We start from the raw sequence: 21,399 nt of genomic DNA on the forward strand, positions 1-21,399 counted from the left end.
CAGTGTTACATGAGTGAGAAATAGTGGTAAGGCATTAGAATTCTGGGGTTTGTTTGGGTCTGTCTCCGTTAGCCTCACCCAACTATACAAGAGAGGGCCTCAATTTTTTTTAACCTGTTGATTTGTCTCCTTGATTAAGAAGAAATCTGAAGTAAAACAATAACAAGAAGAACCACCGCCACCAAAACCAATGTTTTGTTAATTCTAGGTGGTGGACATTCAGGTAGCTGTTTTTTTTCCCATAGTTTTCCAGTTAAAAAGAGGTTTTATTAAGATATACTTAACAAAGTTAACCATTCCTTTACTATTTTACAAGAATGCTGTATTTTTACAGATTTAAATATTGCTTTCACGTCAAGGAGTCAACTCAATGGACATGTGCAGCTCCAGAGCTTTCCTCCTTTACTTCTATGTTACCTGAATAAATATAATACCCCATTAATTGTCAATATAATGAATGATTTCAAATTTTTCAAAATTATATATAAAGAAACTATACAGTCTGAAAAGGCGGGAGAGAATAAAAGAAAAAGCAAGTCCATACAAGTAATGCTGTGCAAATCAGAAGAAAAATAGCTAACATTTACTGGGCACTTAATATGTGCCCAGTGCAATATTCTTAATAAGTCAATACTGTTTTTTTTGTTTTGTTTTTTTGTTTTTTGCGATACGCGGCCTCTCGCTGTTGTGGCCTCTCCCATTGCGGAGCACAGGCTCCGGACGTGCAGGCTCAGTGGCCATGGCTCACGGGCCCAGCCGCTCCGCGGCATGTGGGATCTTCCCGGACCGGGGCACGAACCTGTGTCCCCTGCATCGGCAGGCGGCTCTCAACCACTGCGCCACCAGGGAAGCCCAAGTCAATATTCTTAATATTAACTTATTAAGTCCTTCAAACAACACTACAAGGTACGTACTGTAAAGCCACATTTTACAATAAGAGTGAAAGAGATTAGTGAGAAATCTTCCTAAAACTACTAAATCTAATTTTTGTTAGGGACCAATCCAAAAAGGTCTAACACAATTTCAAGACCAAATTTTTCTTATCCAAGGTTCTTAAAATAGAAATCTAAAAAGCCTTTTTGACCCCAATGCTCCACTTTAAATACCAATTCCACTGCTTACTATTTTCTAAATATTTCATGAGCCCCAATACCACTGTCCAAAGTTACAGCCCCAATACCACTGTCCAAAGTTAAATCATTAAGTCAAAGTTAAATCACACCTTGACTATGGCAATAATCTGTTACCTCTCTTCTGGGCTCATCTCACCCTTCCTCCACCTCAGGAATTTCTATGACAATAGTCATGTTTTGATATACTACAGTGTGGCATTCTTGGATTACTCTCTTAATATGTGTTTGCTTGAAGTGAGGCAGAAATAGATATTGGAACATAAGCTCTTTCCTACTAATGAAAATACAAACAATCCTCCTAGCCAAAAGAGTCTTACTTTTCTTGACAGAAATCCAATTTAATATTTACTCCAAGGTTCAAAATCTTATAGGAAGAGAACAATTTGCCAAAATTATAGCTAGCTTTTAAAAATATCATTCACTACATATTAAAATACACCTTCTCTGTTCAAGATATCCTACTTGGGAAACAAATCCCTAGAATGCAACACACCATTATATTTCCAATGACCACTTGCAAATGACAGGATTCATTTTCTTCTTTCTTTGTTCTTACATAATTTCTAAATTTTCCAGTTACTTTTACAGTAAAGAAAAAAATGTATCAACAAGTCACTAATCATAGATCTACAAAATGATTACTTTCCAATTAAAATTAGAAGCTTTTCTTAAAAGGCATCATTTCAATTTAAAATTTCAGAATGCTCTCTAAGTATTAAAAAATCAGCTTAATAGACAAAAAAGAAAACCTGCAACTTGGTACTCTTGTACTTTAATAACAAGGAGTGCTAATGTAGCCAATGTATTTAGAAAACAAAAATAAACAGAAAAACATAAAAATTGGAAGGGGGTGACACATTTTCATTGTTCACAGTGATGGTTATGCTGTGGAAAACCTAAAATAATCAAAGTAATAAGTATTACAAACTATAAATTTAGTAAAGTGACTAGATACAAAAATAAACAAAAATCAAGCAGTCATCATAGTTATAAACAAAAATTAGTACGAAGACATAGTAGATGAAAAGATATCACTAACAACAACAACAACAAAAAGATAAAATATCTAGGAATAAACATAAAACATGTGCAGGATCTCCATGAAAACCAACCAACAAACCCTTTCAAACCTTGATCTATATGTCTCTTCTTATGTCAGTACCATACTGTGTTCATTACAGTAACTTTATAATAAGTACTGAAATCAGATAAGAAGCAATCAAGATTGTTTTGGCTATTTTAGTTCTTTTGCCTTTTCAATAAATTTAAAAATCAACTCATCAAATTTCTTCATAAAAGTCTGCTAGGACTTTGATTGAGATTGCTTTGAATCGATAGATTAATTTGCAATATTGATGCCTCCATTTATGTAGGTCTTCTTGAATTTCCTGTTGTGATATTTTGTGTTTTGGTGTGGAGGTTTTGCATATCCATCTTTCATTAAATTTATTCCTAGACATTTTTATGCTATTGTAAATAACGTTTTTAAAATTTAATTTTCTAATTGTTTATTTCTTAGTATACAGAAATACATTAGCTTTTGTATACTGATCCTATATCCTGCAACTTCGCTAAGTTTACTTTTAGTACTACTAGGTTTTTGCTGATTCCTTTGGGTTTTCCACATATATGACTGTGATTTTTGCAAATAAAGACAGTTTCACTTCTTCCTTTTCAAACTGTATGTCTTTTTTTTTTTTTTTTTTTTTGCGGTACGCGGGCCTCTCACTGTTGTGGCCTCTCCCGTTGCGGAGCACAGGCTCCAGACGCGCAGGCTCAGTGGCCATGGCTCACAGGCCCAGCCGCTCCGCGGCATGTGGGATCCTCCCGGACCGGGGCACGAAGCCGTGTCCCCTGCATCGGCAGGCAGACTCTCAACCACTGCGCCACCAGGGAAGCCCCCAAACTGTATGCCTTAATTACTACTCTGGCTAGGACCTGCAGCATAATGTTGAATAGAAGCGGTGAAAGTGGGAACTTCCCTGATGGTCCAGTGGTAAAGAATCCGCCTTCCAGTGCAGGGGACACGGGTTCAATCCCTGGTTGGGAAACTAAGATCCCACATGCCGCGGGGCAACTAAGCCCACGCCACAACTACTGAGCCTGCAGGCCCTGGAGATGGCGTGCCATAACTAGAGAGAAGCCCATACACTGCAACGAAGAGCCCCCTCGGCAAAATGAAAGATCCCGCATGCCACAATGACGACCCCACGTGCCTCAACAAAGACCCGATGGCAGCCAAAAATAAAAATAGATAAATTAAATATTAAAAAATAAAATTACTTTTGAAAAAAAGTGGTGAAAAGGGGACATCCATGGACGTCTGTGTCTTATTTCTGATCTTAGAAAATATTGAACCTTTCACCATTAAGTTTGATCTTAGTTGTAGGTTTTTCACAGATGCCTGTATTAGGTTGAAGAAGTTCCCTTCTATTCCTAGTTTGCTGAATGTTAATTAATGAATGTGTGTTGAATTTTGTCAAATGCTCTGTGTCTGATAATATTATTCTATTAATATGATAAATTACACTGAGTGAACTTATATTCCCAGAAAAAACTCCACTTGAGTCAGGATGTATTACTCCTTTAAAAAAATTACTTTTGGACGGCTAGCCTTTCATTAAGGATTTTTACATCCAAGTTCATGAGATATTGTCTGTAGTTCTCTTTTCTTGTGACACTTTGGTCTAGTTTTGGTAGCTGGTATTTATTTTGTTATCATGAGTTGGTATAGAGTGGGAAATCAAGTAGCATGGGATGTGTCTGACAATTACTAGTGGAGTAAAGATAATTACATAGTGATACAGCATAAAGCAGTGGTTTGCCTGAACCTTGGAAGCAAAAACAGAGCTCTAAATTTTAACACTTAGAGGGACTGGTGCTGTCACCATGATTATATTTCACTAAATACTGTCTTGAATTGTACCTTCCCAGGTATCTCTTATGACCAAATATTATATGGCATAATTAATATGTATATTATAGTTCTTGGCATAATATACCTACTTGAAGGTTGGTTCATAGTAATTGTTGCTCCCCTCACATGACAGAAAATCATTTTTTGTGACTTTGTTGATAGGAAAACGATTTGCCAATAAACACCAAATCTCCGGGATGCGAGGGAGGCTGGCTTAACAGAATCACCAGCTAAAAATAAAATACTGGATGTGACCATAAAGTTTGACTAGTATTTCCATATTTCATCTTTTAGATCTCACTCCTTCACCCCAAGGGTACAACTAAAAAGGTTTTCATATTTCATATAATACTCATATTACCAATAGGACATTTGCTTATCTAATATTTTGGTGTTGATCTTTATTTTTAGGTAGTTTGGATGAAACAGTAACAAAGCCGTTGGTCTTCAGTGGACCCTCTAGCAGCCTTTCTCAACTGCGGTTCAGCCAGAGACAGAAGCCCTACAGATAATGGTTTGAATGACTATTTTATCAATTCTCCCAGGGATCATAAGAAGTTAATTCTTTTTTAACAGCTTTATTGGAGTATAACTGCTTTACAATGTTGTGTTAGTTTCTGCTATATAACAAAGTTAATCAGCTATATGTATAGAAGTTAATTCTTTATACACAATGTGCCTCAGGACATTAGGGCATAATTCCTCTGTGCATCCTGGCACACAGGCAGCAATCTCCTGGGGTTGCCCTCCATGGTGAATTAGGGTTGTGGGACCATGGGAAGGGAAGATTAATTTCCTTGCCCCTGGCTTGGGCATCACATTTTCACTTTGCAGTGAATCCTGCAAATTTCGCAGCCAGCCTAGCAGATCCTGACAAGTCTGAATCAGTCATGGTGGTCTCTCCCCCTGTCAATGATTGCTTTGTATCTTAGCATGTGATGAAATTCCAACCAATAACACACAGACGAATATCTGCAGGGGAAATTCTGGGAAAGTTTTCTTACTCTTAAAAGAGACACAAGGGGACTTCCCTGGTGGCGCAGTGGTTAAGACTCCGCCTGCCACTGCAGGGGACACGGGTTCGAGCCCTGGTCCGGGAGGATCCCACATGCCGCGGAGCAACTAAGCCCTGTGCACCGCAACTACTGAGCCTGCACTTTAGAGCCCGTGAGCCACAACTACTGAGCCCGTGAGCCATAACTGCTGTAGCCCGCGCACCTAGAGCCCATGCTCTGCAACAAGAGAAGCCGCCTCAATGAGAAGCCGAGTAGCCCCCCACCAAAGCCTGTACACCGCAACCAAGAGTAGCCCCCGCTCGCCGCAGCTAGAGGAAGCCCACACACAGAAACAAAGACCCAACGCAGCCAATAAATAAACAAAAATTAAAAAAAAAAAGAGACACAAGAAAGAGATACCCCCTTTTCTGCATCTTTAAGTTGTCAATTCTGCATGTGATACCTGGTGGCATTGTCACCACTATTTTGCAACCATAAAGGGATCAGCCTGAGTACAAACCTATATGGAGAGGAGGGCTAGTCTAGACTAGAGAATTACAAAGAGGAGGACCCAGGGCACTCATCACAACTAAATTACAACTGTCCTACCTCTGAATTCCTTGTTATTTTAGTTAATAAATTTCCTTATTGTTTAAGACAGTTAAAGTGGGTCTTTCTGTTAACTGCAGCTGAAGAATTCTCAGCGCTGAAAACATCTTGGTACATAGGATATTGCACTTTTGGTAGTAATACAGATCTCACAGAACCTATTTTATCAACTTTGGAAAATAGATGCCTATTCCCCTAAGTGAATTTTATGTATTACATTGTCCATATTTTAAATCAAACCATTCAAAAACACCCCCTTTCAAAACTTGCTGGAATATTCTCAGTGGTTTCTAGATCATAGCTAGATAGATAGAAACAATTTTAGTCATATAGATTGAGGGGTATCATCATGGTGGATTTAACATGGTATATTAGAAAGAAACTAACTTTCTAGTAAGCCTATTTTCTTTCTCTTCCTACCCTGGCCTTCCAAAATTAAGCTCATCATCAATGAGCTGTGTACCAAATAAATAGAGAATAGGAACAAACATATTTCCACTGGAAACAGAAATCTCACTGTATTCTATCTGGCAAGAGAATGACATTAGCTTTCGTGCAGAGGTAGAAATGTTCTTCCTATGAAGCATTCTGGTGCCAAGATCCAAATGGTCTGGAATTTCATCTCCACAAAACAAAGCCACCATCAGAGAAAGAGCAACAGCAGATGCATCCCTGTCCTCACTAGCTCAGTTCCTCCCACATCCTTGTATCTGGGTCCTCCACATAGGGAAGCGTCCCACACCCTCAACAGAGTTCCTTATTTCCCATGAGCAGTTTCCCTGCTACAGGGAACCAGCTGTTCAATACGATGGATGATTGGGTGTCTCTTGAGAGCTGCCTAGGTCTGCAAAGCAAATGATCTATTCCTGGATAATAATAAAGAGAAGACTGGATAGCAACATTCACAATTGGATACATTTGATAAATTTGTGTTAGGTAAAGCATCCAAGAGCTTTAGGGACAAAAATTTCATCGGATTTGGGGGAAAATGATAACCAATCACAAAAAAAAAAAAAAACCCAGTTAAAACACGATTACAGCTTTCTCAGAGATAACTTTTGGTAGTGAGAAAATTAATTAAACATTCCTTGGAAGCCATGGAGCTGAAGTCAGTGCACTGACTAACGGAGCAGCTGTCAGTGCAAAGTGGGTTCCTGTCCTAATCCTGTTCTGACCTCAGACTTGAGCCTGAGAACCTGTCAGAAAGGTGCTCTCACAGTGGAAGACATCAAGCAGCAGCTGCTTGCACTCAGCAGGCTGCAGCCGTTTTCTCTTGCTTTAAAAATTACAATGCCACTCTGCTTGCATATTTCATGACACAAGCAGTATGCATAATTCTCCTGCTGCTGCAGAGGACACTGAGGTTTCAATTCCATTAGTACACTGCTGTCCAGTGACAAAAATGCATACACTACTGTCACACACACGAATATGGTCATCAACAGGCTAGCAAAAGAAGCCAGACAAAAAAACCACCTACTCTATGATTCCACTTAAATAAAGGTAAAAAGCAGCCAAATTAATCTCTGGCAGTGGATGTCAGGATGGGGATGACCTGTATAAAGGAGAGAGGAGGTAGTGATTGAGAGCGGGCACATGTGAGGCACCTGAGGTGCCAGTAGTTTCCTATTTCTGTTTTTCTTTTTTTTGGCCACACCACGCTGGCATGCAGGATCTTAGTTCCCAGACCAGGGATCGAACCCGGGCTCCCTGTAGTGGAAGCACAGAGTCCTAACCGCTGGACCGCCAGGGAAGTCCCTAGTAGTTTCCTATTTCTTAAACTGGGTGATGGTTACATATGTGTGTTCACTTTGGGATAATTGAGCTGTATAAGTAGGATCGGTACACTTTTCTTTATGAGTGGTATTCTTCAATTAAAGGATTGAAAAAAGAAAAAAAAAAGATTAACTGCCAAACAAGACAAAACTCATAACCACTCTGACCAAGCAACTTACCAACCCCAAACTAGCTAGCAGTTCTCACCCAGGGCTCCCCACATCGCTTCCTCAGACACAGGCATGGCACATGACACTGGATGTGGCTGGGACCTCAGCTGGGGCTATCACCCAGAATACTACCTACCTTTGGCCACTCCATGCGGTCTGCGATCCCTCACAGCACGGCAGCTAAATTCCCAAAGAGAAACCGAGGTAGAATCGTCTTATGACCTAGCCTCAGAATCATGTCACTTCCTCAGTCACTTCCAGTGCATTCAATTTGTGAAAAGTGAGTACTGTAAGACAAGCCTATCTTCAAAAGGAAGGGAATTAGACTCCACCTCTAGATTGCAGGAGCATCAGAGAATTTGTGGATATGTTTAAAAATCAGCACAGTCTGATGCTGCCCACAAATTACTTACTTTCCCCTCTCAAACAAAATACACACATTCCCTCCTCCCAAGATCTCCACAAAGTCTCATTTAGTAAGGTGGCATCAGGCTAAGGCTCAAAGTCCAAGATCTCATGATCTAAATCAAGTCCAGGTGCAAATGAGACACCTTTAGTGTGGTTCCATGGGAACAGATCCTTTATTGCCATTCCTCTTGATATGAAGCCCTATAAACTAAAATAACAAAGTACACGCCTCTATACATAAATACCCAACATACACTGGCGGGACAGGCATAAGATAACTGCTCTAGACCCTCTGTCCTAAAAAGAGGGGAAAAAGGAGGCACATAGCAGGTTCTGGCCCATAACAACTCCGAAATCCAGTCAATCTTGCCAGATGCTTGATTAAGGCTTAGTCCCACTATCTGGGAATGACTCTCTAGGGCTCTTCTCTGCCCTCTGGGTTCTTGGTTCCATCCTCTGAACTATGTTTCCTTTTTCATAAAAGGTAGCCTGCATTTGCAGTGGAATAGTAGTTTTCTCAGCCTGTTTCCTCCCCTTAGAAATCCAGGAGTCCAAATACCTCTTCATTTTAGACAGTCTCTGTCCCTTTTAGTCACAGCTAACAGTGTCCCCTCCAATACAATTCTCTTAAATATTTTGTGAGTTTTCTGAGTAATAGTGGAATTCACTCCATTAGACCAAAGCAAAGTCACACCCACAAATCTTGTTGAGATAAGCCCTTCTCTAACTTTAAAACTGTTACCAAATAATGTCCTTAAGAATAATAGAAGGTCTATTTAATCTATTTAATGAAAGAAGATCAGTGAGGCACACCCTTTAGATTTTAAGAGGACCTTTTGTCTATTTGAAAGGGTATATAAGATACCTCCTTATGAAATCATTCTGAGGTCTGGATAAAGGGTTTTACAGTGACATCTTTGACGTCATCTTTAGACCATGTTTCCCTGACAGCACCCTTGGATTTCACCTTTGCCCACAAGCCATTTCGTAATTTTAGAATCATCTACTATCTGGAGAGGCAAAGAATGAGAAAATAAATTTATTTTTGAACCCAGCAAGTCCTGGCTGATTTTACAGTTAGCATCTTGTATTTTAGCTTATCTCTCCTCTCTTCTCATTTTATTATAAAGGGTAGAAGCAGCCAGGGGGCACCTTTAACCTCTGCCTGGAAAGCTCCTTATCTAGGTCATCTAGTTCATTAGGTACATTTTCAATTTTCCATATTATTGTGATTATGTTGCCAAATTTCATCCACTTTACAACAAAGATACCCTTTCCTTCAACTTCCAGTAACGTCTAATCCCTCACTGACAGTCTCCTTGATGCCCCTTAGGCTCCTGCTAACATGTCAAGGTTCATACAGCTTCCATCCACTGCCTGGTCCCAAAGCCAAAGTCACATTCTTAGGTTATTTTTATATCAGTATTCTACTTTCAGGTACTAGAATCTATGCCAGTCATCTTTTTCTATGTAAGATACCACTCCAAAACTTAGTGGCTTAAAACAAAAAGTCATATACTTTGGGCCTTCCCTGGTGGCACAGTGGTTGAGAGTCCGCCTGCCGATGCAGGGGACATGGGTTTGTGCCCCGTCCGGGAAGATCCCACATGCCGTGGAGCGGCTGGGCCCGTGAGCCATGGCCGCTGAGCTGCGCGTCCTGAGCCTGTGCTCCACGACGGGAGAGGCCACAACAGTGAGAGGCCCGCGTACCGCAAAAAAAAAAAAAAGTAATACATTTTATAAATCTATGCTTCTAATCAAATTTTGAAACAAAGGTTTTGGTTGAAACATTTGTTCTATGGGTAAAGTTGACTTTCTATGTGTAAAGATGACAATTTTTCAGTACTTCTTAGTTATTACTGGACAGTATTAGAAATGTTTCTGAAAATTAAGAATAGCTAACATTTACTGCGGGTTACTAAACCTTTCAGCCTCTGATTTTCCAAAGGCAAGTGATATAGGACCAAACCTGTTGGAATGGGACTCAGAAGAGTTCTAGGTGTCAGTCCTAGTTTGAACAAAGTTCTCTGGCCCTTGGTCTAAAAAATGAAAGGCTGAACTGAATACTTCCTTTCTGCACTTAAGTTGAGTGATTATAAATTAACAAATTTATAACAAATGAGCAGTTCTTAAGAACTGTTCTTTTGAGAATTTAGCAAAGACTATCAGGCCCTTGGTACTAGAACCTTTGCCTGCCTTCCTGGCGCAGCTGGCCTCATGTGGCAGCTCCCACCACATGAACTCTGACCTCAGATGAGACCTGGGCCACTTGCAGTTCTTGAATTGTCTGGGCTTGTTTTGTTTTCCCTTTGTCCTCTGGGCCTTGGCATGAGCCACTCATTCGCTCTGCCTAGAAGCTTTCATCTCTCTGGCCCATTGTCTTTTTCCTCCAATTAGACCAAACTCCTATTCTCAAAGAAACCTCCCAAGTGCTTTGAGGTAGACACAGCATTCCCAAAACCCACTCTAGGATGTCGAGTATGATGACACTGTCACACGTTAGGTATGCTTTTGCTTTTGTCTGTCCACCCTCCTAATGGTGAGACTCTGGAGGGTAAAAACTATGCTCTGGTCATCTCTGTGTTTTTAACATGTAGGACCGTACCTGGAATATAGTAGAAAGTCAACAAGTATTTGCTGAATGAATGCATTTTAACTCTGCTGATAATGATGTGGTCCAAGAACACAAAATGTCTTTTAAATGGTCAACTTTCAGGACTGTACAGATTAACTGCTATATTGTGAGTATTACTGCAAGCTAGGCTAATGGGTTAGTTCACATACAACTTATAGTTACTATGCTAAAGTGGGGTACTTTGGGAGGGGTTAACTATAAGCACAGAATATTAATAATTTTTTTTATCTACAATATTTCCCATTATTACAGCTTTTTAAAACAGCTTCTGAGCTATAATTTACATATCATAAAATTTACCCATTTAAAGTATACAATTCAGTGATTTTTAGTGTATTCACAGAGTATATTCATTTAGTGCCACTATGGTCACATAGTGACCATAATTTTAGAACATTTTTATCACCCCAAAGAGAAACCCTGCACTCATTAGCAGAAACTCCCCATTTCCCCCTCTCCTGGCCCCTCGCAATGACAAATCTACCTTCTGTCTCTGTGGATTTGCCTATTCTGGATGTTTCATATAAAGAGAATGACACAATATGTGGTCTTTTGCGACTGGCTTCTTTCATTTAGCATAATGTTTTTAGGGTTCATCCATGCTGTATTACAATGTCTTTATCTTTTGCAACATTTTCACAGCAAGAGCTAGAAGAGAAACATGTTATCATCACTTTTGCAAATCTCCCCCAGATAGCATAATATGAAAAGAGATCTGTGAGTGAAGGAGAAAATGTTGAGATTCAGAGGAACTCAAAGGCTATTTTAAAAATGATTTTTATTGCTAACTAATTTTGATTGGTACACCAACAAGTTTTTAAAGACATTTACAAAAAAAGAAAAAAAGGGAGTTCAGAGACTTTGCTGATGGGTGTGTATCAATACAAATTGATGTAGAGAGTGGCAGCTGCCCCGCTGCTCCACTCTGTCCACACAGCTAAAACACTCAAAAACGTTGGCGTAGACTCTGCTGGTATAAAAAGTCAGGGTGGGGGCTTCCCTGGTGGCGCAGTGGTTGGGAGTCCACCTGCCGATGCAGGGGACAGGGGTTCGTGCCCTGGTCTGGGAGGATCCCGCGTGCCGCGGAGCGGCTGGGCCCGGGGGCCATGACCGCTGGGCCTGCGCGTCCAGAGCCTGTGCTCCGCGGCGGGAGAGGCCGCAACGGTGAGAGGCCCGCGTACCGCAAAAAAAAAAAAAAAAAAAAAAAAAAAAGCCAGGGTGAATTTTTCTTAGATCTTGTAAGAAATGTTTCAAATTTAACCCCCAAGTATACCCAAACTACTCTTTATCTGCTCAACTCACTTGAATCAAGCAAATTACACAACTGTAGTTAATAAGGGCTCACTCTAAGTCTTTGTACAACACTGCCTTAAAGATAGATATGGGGTTACAATCTAGTTTGGAGAGTTAAATAAATAATACAAGCCCATCTATGAATGAGTACCAAAATAAATGTGTGGTATAGACAATGGCAGTAGCCCTTTAACAGCTGGAGCTACACAACAGATTTTAAAATGAAATTCTTTCCTGTTTTCACATGTGAGCTTATAAAACATTAGGGTGTACAGGATTATGTTATTTTAACTGCAGCAAAGATTATTGAACTAATGACATTCTATTGTTAATCTGACTTTAATTGTAAAACCAAATCAGCTCCAAAATACTGTTATTAATATACAAAGGTTATAGAACATGAAAAAAAATAGAATTGTTACTCCCAGGGATGTATTCTACCTATTTTAATTTTATTTTATTATTTTAAAATTTTTTTTAGCATGTATCAATACTTTATTTTTATTGCTGAAAAACCTATTTTTAATAATTACAGGAAAATTGGCTTTTCTAAATAAAAAGACAACACAGCTTTCTCTAAGATATACAAGACTTTGTTATATTTTTGTTATAGTTTTTTAAAGTTGGGTTTCATCCTGAAGGATGAAGCGGTACAATTCTAAATAAATGGGACAGAAGGACGTTTCTAATGCAAAGTGGTTTCCCCTATCTGAAATAATTTTGCCCAGAAAATTTTTTTGGCAGAAAGAAATTCAAGCACATTTACAATATGGGTTTTTGGTATAAAGGAAAGATTAGAAGCTTTAGTCCTAAGAGAGTTATGAACCATTCAAATAGCAAATCAATTTATTTTAGCTAAGAAGAGAAGTAGAAAGTATTTAATTACAATCCTTGGTAAAGTGTAGGTTTGTACACTTCACAAAACTAGGGTATGTTTTTTAAAATAATACACATTGATAATGATATTTTATTTCAAAGGCTCATAATCTTATGATCAATATTAATTTTATCAATAACAAGTATAATAAAACTCTAGTACTTCTTTTCTTGAAAAAACACTGAGGCTAAATAAACACTGACTGATTGAAACTTCTCAACACTGCCAAATCTCCCCATGGATCATTCCCAAACCTCAAGTCCTGACAACATCCTGTTTTACAGGGAAGACTGCTTTCCACACAGTGCAGCCTCAGAGAGGTGACAGGGCTTTCCTCAGGGGGTTTAAACTAGCCCCTCCTTGCACGGTGCAAAGCACAGTGCAGTGAACCACTACAGTCTGCTGGATCACAGGTACTCATGCCTCCTTTTTAAAGAGACAAATACAAAAGGAAAGCTGGATGGGAAAATGCCTGGCTGCTTTTGTCCCTTGTCTGGACAGCCTCTCACTTTCCCACAACAGGTAGGCACAAGCACAGACTGCTGCTGAATGCTCCAGACCTTGCCAAGATGCTGAAACCCACTGGTTTCTGCGGTTGTCCCATTTTCTACTGATCCTGGCTCTTTGCCAGAGCTTAATTAAGCCACTGAAAATGCCGGATGGTTAACCCTCTCTGTACTGCACCCACCTACAATTATTTGCGAAGCACTTTGATATGCTTTCACTCTTCCCAAAGATAAAGATAAATGCCAGACTGTAGCAGTGCACAGCAGGGTGCGTGGGTGGGTGCGTGCAGGTAACCACGGTACAGTAATTGCTACCAGTACTTACTGTAAAGGAGAAACTCAATATCTAAGGCTAGGGTTCAGGAAGCCACTCCAAAATATACGTGGAGTTTGGTTTTATTTGTTAGGGTTTGGAGTAAAGTGCAGAAGACTTCTACAGTTTAATCATGTTTAACCTCAGGGAAATAATTTTCCATCAAGAGAAAGAAAACAAGTATTCGGATCACAATGTCTGTTGTGAATCCTTTTTACCATATGAACAAAACATTATAGAGCTTTTGAAATTCCCAGAGCCACTGCTGTTCATTAAAAAAAGAAAGCACCCTTTTAAGACTTAGGTGCTTTATCTTTTACAAAATGAAAAAGATCAAACATAAAACCTTATTTGTAAGCAAAGCAATAGTGTCTCTGGGTCTCTCGCTAAGATCAACAGCAATGAGGATGAATGAGGGGAAGCAGTGACAATGGTCAAAATGGGTGAAAGGAAGCTCTCTGTTGAGGCCAGCCTTCCCTGATTGCAATCTTTAGACCCAAGCCCATAACTCTGTTTAACTACTATATCCTGAATAAAAAGTTAATTCTGCTCTAATGAGAAGCAAGTGAAGTCGCATGATGAGAGGAAGACTGAGTAACCTAACTGAGCCCCTACAAACTGATATCATAGAAGATCTGTATTTGAAGATAATTTAAGAATATCTGAATTGGATTCAGGAGGAATGCAGGAAATTGATTGGTCAGGCTAATTATTTTCTCTTTTTGACAACAGGGCATCCCACTACACACAACAGATAATTTAGTAATCTTCTCTCACTCTATATTCTGTAGCAATAGACATCTACAGATTTTCAGCTTCTACCTTCCTGATAACAATGAGGCAATTTTAAAGGGACCAAAGTGACAGGAGTCACTTTTCAGCTATCCAGTACCAAATTCATATTCCCATTTTATCCCAATAGTTTTCCCAATTCTTCTTGTGCTTCAGTTACTTGTACTTATAATTCCCATTACCTTGTAGGAAAATAACTGCAAAGTTGACTGCTTTCCCTAATACCTATCATGGATACACAGGAATATTCCTATTTGGTGAAGACAGAAAATTTCACACCTATACACCACCACAATATGGTCAAACAAAAGAGTGGCTTAATTAATTGCTGGCCAAGAGCCATGTTCTTTCCAAATCAAGGCTTCTACAAGATGGCATATGGTTTGTTATTTCTTACAAATATGAAAAGCCTTTTGAAGTGATTATACTTGGTATCTGTCAAAATAATTCTATATATGAAACAGTACTAAAATTTTTTAAATTATTATTTGTAAAAAAAATTTATTGTAAGAATTTGAAAATAGTTTTCATTTCTGAGAGTTAACATAGTGACCAGCATGCATTTTAGTAAATATTTTAATTTCACATAGTGTTGTTCTATGTAGAATATGCCAACTTTACTTAGGAACATTAACAGGAAATATAATTTTTAAAGTAAAAAGGTTACTTCTTCATTTTTGCCCATTTTCAAATGCAGAATATATTTAGTATTTGATATTTTATTGTATCATTTATTCTATTAAATTCAATCACAAGGCCATTTTTTTCCCAAAATTGTGCTTGTATTGAGGATGGTAAAAAAAAAAAAAAAAAAAAAAAGGCGGCATTTAATCTGAGTTCCCTGACTGTAAGAGTTTTCGATTATTCATCATTATATCTCCAGTACCAGAATACAGGAGGCCGTGATGAATTTCTATCCTCTGAATAACCACCACAATCTCAAACATCGCACCGCACCCAGCCCTAACACACTCGGAGCCATGCACAGCAAGGAGGCATGGGTTGAGCCCAGTCCACAGGACTCGGGCTCAAACAGCAGCATAATCCAAGCGCTTAGGCATCCTGAGTGCTTCCCCCTCAAGGTCCCAACGGGATTTGTAACTACCTACTTAGAGACATACTTCAGCAAAACATTTAGGAGACAGGAAATGTCAAAGCATCAGAAAAACCTCGAAGTTACAAGGTCTTAAAACTGTTTTACTCTGTCTCCTGCCTCAGTTCCGTCCTGATAGACTTCATAATGCTACTAGTAATAGTGTGAATCAGAAAAACTAAGACAGCAGATTTTTATTTTTAAATTGTGTCCCAATACCTACCACAGAGTCAATCGTCTACTAGGCTTTTAAAAATACTGTAAAATAATGAATTATGGAGGTGAATGAAATACAGGTATAGAGTGCTCTCTTGGTAAATGGATTTTCATGGTTGGTGGGAACATATTTCTAAACATGTTTTCTTCTACTAATATAAACGTCTTTTGTCTCCAAAGGACACTGAGGATGTGATGTACCAGGACTGATTTATTCATAACTTTGGCTCCTTTGAATACTGAAAGAAACTAGAAAACACAGCATTTATTAATATAATTAATAGCCATAAAGCCTCAATTCACTCCAATGTACTTGTATTTAGAATTGTACCGACTGGGGAGCGTGGACCTCTTGCAAATACTGTCCTATACAGGGGTATCGGGACAATGAAACACAATGGATAAAACCAGTAGGCAAGCAATCAAGACGAAGTTATCAGAGGTAGACCTTCCAAAGTGACTTAGTATGATGGGATCGTAAGGGATGGAAACATAAAAATTATCTTTACCTTACACACCTGGAAAACTAAAAGTGAATGGAGATTACTCATTCTGGAGTCATGGGAATGCACTGTGTCATCAAAGGAAAACATATGCAAACAGCTGTGGCAGAGGCTATTTTAAAGCACCCACCTTGCAGCTCTTTTAGTCCTCCTAATCCATTATCTATTTTCAGTTAAAAATCATTAATGTCCAGCATATAAGAACCTAGACACGACACAGACAAAAAAACACATATTTTTTTCCTATGGGGGTGGTAACCAGATGTCAATAGCTGCAGCTGTGACTATATAATTACCTGTTTGCATTAACGGAGACCACAGTTTAGATTTAATAGGTCAGATGACAATGCAGCAAAATGCATTTAGCCTATGATTACCCCTTTTCAAACATTCTCTCACTCGCAACTTCGACCCTGGGAACATAGCAGGCACAGACTTAGGTCAATAAGAAACACTGGCCAGCACAATAGGCCTTGCCTCAAACAGCGCTGTTGACAGACACCAGCACAAAGGAAATGAATAGAGTCCCCCTCAGTTCTCACACAGAGCGAAGAATGACTCAGTGTACTGCTGCTTTGGTGCTCTGTTTGTACAGTGTATACAGCTTTTGTCCTCAGCCACTGTTCACAGCTCAATGGGGGCTAAAGAGCTGAGGAAGTGAAGGCGGAAGAATGCTCCACACTCTTCCCTGTGGCCAGCAGTTGTCTCCAGAGGCACAGAACAGGTCAAGAGAGAACTGGAAAGTCACCTGCTAAAACTCCTCCTACCCCAGCTTACCCAAATAAAGTGATTTTTGCGTTAAAATACAAAGAAAGCATTATTTAGAGTGCCTAGAAAAGAGCAGAAAAATCACCATTGGTTTGATATTAATATATTAATTGATTGAATTACTGGTCTTTTGGAGTTTTGCTTTCTGTCACATTTCTCATATTTCTTTTTCAAAAGCTTATGTTAGGTGCAAAGAGAAATTGGGACTGGCTCACAGTACGGAACTAAAGTAACCCAGGCCAGGACTCACTAGAGACCACAGGAATAAGGCCAAAGAGCAGGTAAGGAGGCAAGATCCAGGTAGGGATCCGAGGCATCAGCAAGGCTGGCAGTGAGCATTTCTTTGCTTGTATACTAACAGCATATTGTCCCAAGTATATACACATCTATCTTTCTGCCTACTTCCCAAGGTAATGGGAGTATAACAATAAAGAACCCAACCCAGGGATAAAATAGAATTCTAAGACAATTCATTGGAGACTATGAATACACAGTACCATAGGCTTAAGATTGGTTTGCTTGATAACTGGCCAAGAAACGTAGCTAAAGTAAGCGACAAGTGCGAAAGATGAATGAAATGTCATTGCCCTGAGCCAAAAACATCCTGGCAGAAATGCATCTGCGTTTATGTACATGTTTTGGGATAGGACTGTGTTCAAATTCTGGTTCTGCCAATTACTAGCTGTGTGACTTTGTATAACCCCTCCAAATCTTAATTTCTGCATCTGTAAAGTGGGATGTCCCTCCATTTCTCTATCCAAAAAATAATTATTGATATATTAATAGTACCTACACTTCACTGGTTGCTGTAAAGATAAACTACATGTAAAGCACCTAGAACAGGACCTGGTACTATGTAAATACTCAATAAATATTGCCTATACTAAGCACTAGCCCCTATTGCTATTAGAACCACTACTATAATTCTCTAACTGGTACTAACATCACAAACTCCATTACCACTCCTACAGAGAGAGAACTGCTTTTTCAGGACTCTACAGAAAATTCTTACCAGATGATTGAGATCGCTAATCCTTGAGTCCAAGAGGATATTTCACATACCCAGAGGCTGTCTGTAGTGGTCTCTAGTAAATAAATTCAAGCTTCATGGATGGTATACATGTGACATAAGCTATATATAAGACACACAAGCTTAATAATATTAAAACTTTAAAAAAGGTATATGATTTGAATTTTTCCCAAAATCTACATCAATGTACAGCCTAATAATTATTCCCAAAGCAATTATACTCCAATAAAGATGTTAAAAAAGAAGATAAAGATACCAAAATATATATATATTCCTAAGGGGGAAAACAACAGCAATTTTAATTAAATGCTTGATATTCTAGGGTCCAGATACTCTTTTAAGTGACTAATCTAAGGTACTATTATTTTTACAGTGAAGAAATTAAAGGACAGAGCATTAAGTAACTTGCTTAAGATTACACTGTTAAATAAGTAAACCCAGGCAATATGACTTCTCATCTAGTGCTCATAAACACTACACTGTACCGTTTCATTAATATTCCTATGAAAGCAACTGTAACAAATTGCTAAGTAGTACTATCCTTATTCTTACACTTAGCAAAGGAAAGAAGTCCTTTCAATAGAAGATTCTGGTACAGAATCAAACCATATACCCACAAGTAGCCTCATAAATGATAATATACTATTAATTAAAATATGTTTAAGGTATATCCTTTTTGAAGAACAGGCAGTTGCTGACTACTTCTAGTCTAGTAGGAGTCAAAAAGTAGAAAGCTTTGTTTAATTGCTTTCATCACCACACAACCATAATTAGTTTCACGCTTATGAAGTTAATCTTACATGTTAATTATATCTGCAATGATTCTGAGAATGCAAAGAAGTTAACTAATGAAAAATAACTGCCTTGAGGATAGATGCTTTAAGCATATAAATGATCACAAAAAGAAAAAACTGTCCCCAATTTCACTAACTTTCAGAATGCCTCCCCACATTTAAATCTCTCATGGTATTGGTCAATGGAACATCAATACCAAGCAAGAACCATGTCAGAAGTTTAAGGAAAATTTTGCACTTATTTAAAAATTCATTCCATATGTCTCTGATTTAATTTATTCTTCAAAATCTAAACTTGTATAAACATAGACAAATATTCATGAATGACCTTGATTACAATTAAATTAAAAATAAAGGTAACAGACTTCCATAACCAGCGGTATGTTAGGATAAGTAAACTGACCAAAGCTCCTGCTAAAAAGAAATAAACACAGTGGTTAAAATACCAAAAAATGTTTTCTTTAATTGTATCACTGAGTCAGCAATTTAGAACTGATTATAGAAAGGCAGAAAAAGAAAAGAGAGCTGGAACTCAAAGAATAAACAGAGCACTGAAGCTGGGTTTTGCAAAACTTGAGCTTCTTTTAACATTTCTGTAGACACAAAGGGTCACTACATAATGGGAAAAAAGAAGAAAATTACCTAGAAGATAGGAAAGTTCTAAACTTGTATGAAACAGGTAAAACAGTCTCAAGTTATATACAGTAAAATTTAAAGGATTACTAGCAGAAAAGACAAATCTACCATTAAAACTGCTTTGAAAATGGAACATTTACAAAAATTGACCAAATACTGGGCTAAAAAGGAAGTTTTAACAAATTTCAAAAATTTGGTATTTTTCCTCTGGTCACAATACAATTATGCTAGAAATTAATAATAAAACATTCTTACTTGTTTGGAAATTTAAAATACACTTTTATACAACTCATGCCTCAAAGAAGAAATAATGGGACTTAGAAAATAACATGAAAATATATAAATTAGCCAAGTTGTTCAACTGTACTACATAACAACATAATATATACTAATAAAACACTTTAATTCTTGTAAACTAATTTATTTAACAGCCTGCAGTTTGTCTGGCTTTAGTTTTTTATAATTCATAAGAAGAATACTTGATTAGCACAGTATAATCATGTATGCTAACTATAAAAATGTGACCAATATTTTTTCATTAAAATAAATTATGTTCTTGGTCGAAACAATAAGTGCACCCCAATGTTCACTGCAGCACTGTTTACAATAGCCAAGACACTATTTACAATAGCCAAGACATGGAAGCAACCTAAATGTCCATTGACAGAGGAATGGATAAAGAAGATGTGTTACATATATACAATGGAATATTAGCCGTTAAAAAGAATGAAATAATGCCATTTGCAGCAACATTGATGGACCTACAGACTGTCATATTGAGTGAAGTAAGTCAGACAGAGAAAGAGAAATATCAGATGATACCCCTTATATGCAGAAATATCAGATGATATCCCTTTTATGCAGAATCTAAAAAGAAATGATACAAATGAACTTATTTACAAAACAGAAGCAGACTCCCAGACTTGAGAGGAAGAACTTATGGTTACGGGGTGGGAGGGAATGATGGGGGGAAGGGAGAGTCAGGGAGTTTGGGATCAACAGGTACACACTGCTATATTTAAAATGGATAACCAACAAGGACTACTGTATAGCACAGGGAACTCTGCTCCATGTTATGTGGCAGCCTGGATGGGAGGGGAGTTTGGGGGAGAATGGGTACATGTATATGTATGGCTGAGTCCCTTTGCTATGCACCTGAAACTATCACAACTTGTTAATCAGCTATACTCCAATATAAAATAAAAAGTTAAAAAAAAAAAGTCTGGAAACAATCCAGATGCCCATCAACAGGGCACTGATAAATAAACCATGGTACACTTCCCCACCAAAATAAAATAAATTTATTTATTATGTTAAATACAATTATTTATTTATTATTAGTAAAATAAATTACTTATTTATAATTATTTATTTATTTATTATAATTACTTATTTATTATGCTCTATCTTACTTTATATTTATTAGGAAGCTTCCTTGACTAGGCTATCCCAAGGTATTACCTGTTTGAGTTAGTCTGGCATCTTAAAATTTTCCATCTTGAAGATATACATTTATGATTCTTTGAGTCCAATGTAAATGTTCTTTAAAAAAAAACTTTTGACAAATTGCATACATGCATTTAAAGCACCCTTGATTCCTGAACGCTATAGAAAGAATGTTTATGTACCCCCAAAATTCATATGTTAAATCCTAATGCCCAAGGTGATGGTATTTGGAGATGGGGCCTTAGGGAGGTGATTAGGTCACAAGGATAGATAGAGCCCTCATGAATGGGGTTAGTGACCTTCTAAAAGAGACCCCAGGGACTTCCCTGGTGGCACAGTGGTTAAGAATCCACCTGCCAATGCAGGTGACATGGGTTCAAGCCCTGGTCCTGGAAGATCCCACATGCCGCGGAGCAACTAAGCCCGTGTGCCACAACTACTGAGCTTGTGCTCTAGAGCCCGTGAGCCAAAACTACTGAAGCCCACATG

At 38.2% G+C, this 21,399-nt stretch overlaps 1 protein-coding gene across 2 annotated transcripts in view; it reads right to left on the reverse strand.

Moving 5' to 3' along the window:
• Window positions 1-21,399, reverse strand: part of MRPS28 (mitochondrial ribosomal protein S28) — a 102,346-nt gene that overhangs the window by 37,135 nt on the left and 43,812 nt on the right. The gene's annotated exons all lie outside the window — the stretch shown is intronic.

Source organism: Lagenorhynchus albirostris, chromosome 17, assembly GCF_949774975.1.
Source record: "Lagenorhynchus albirostris chromosome 17, mLagAlb1.1, whole genome shotgun sequence".
Lineage (NCBI taxonomy): Eukaryota > Metazoa > Chordata > Mammalia > Artiodactyla > Delphinidae > Lagenorhynchus > Lagenorhynchus albirostris.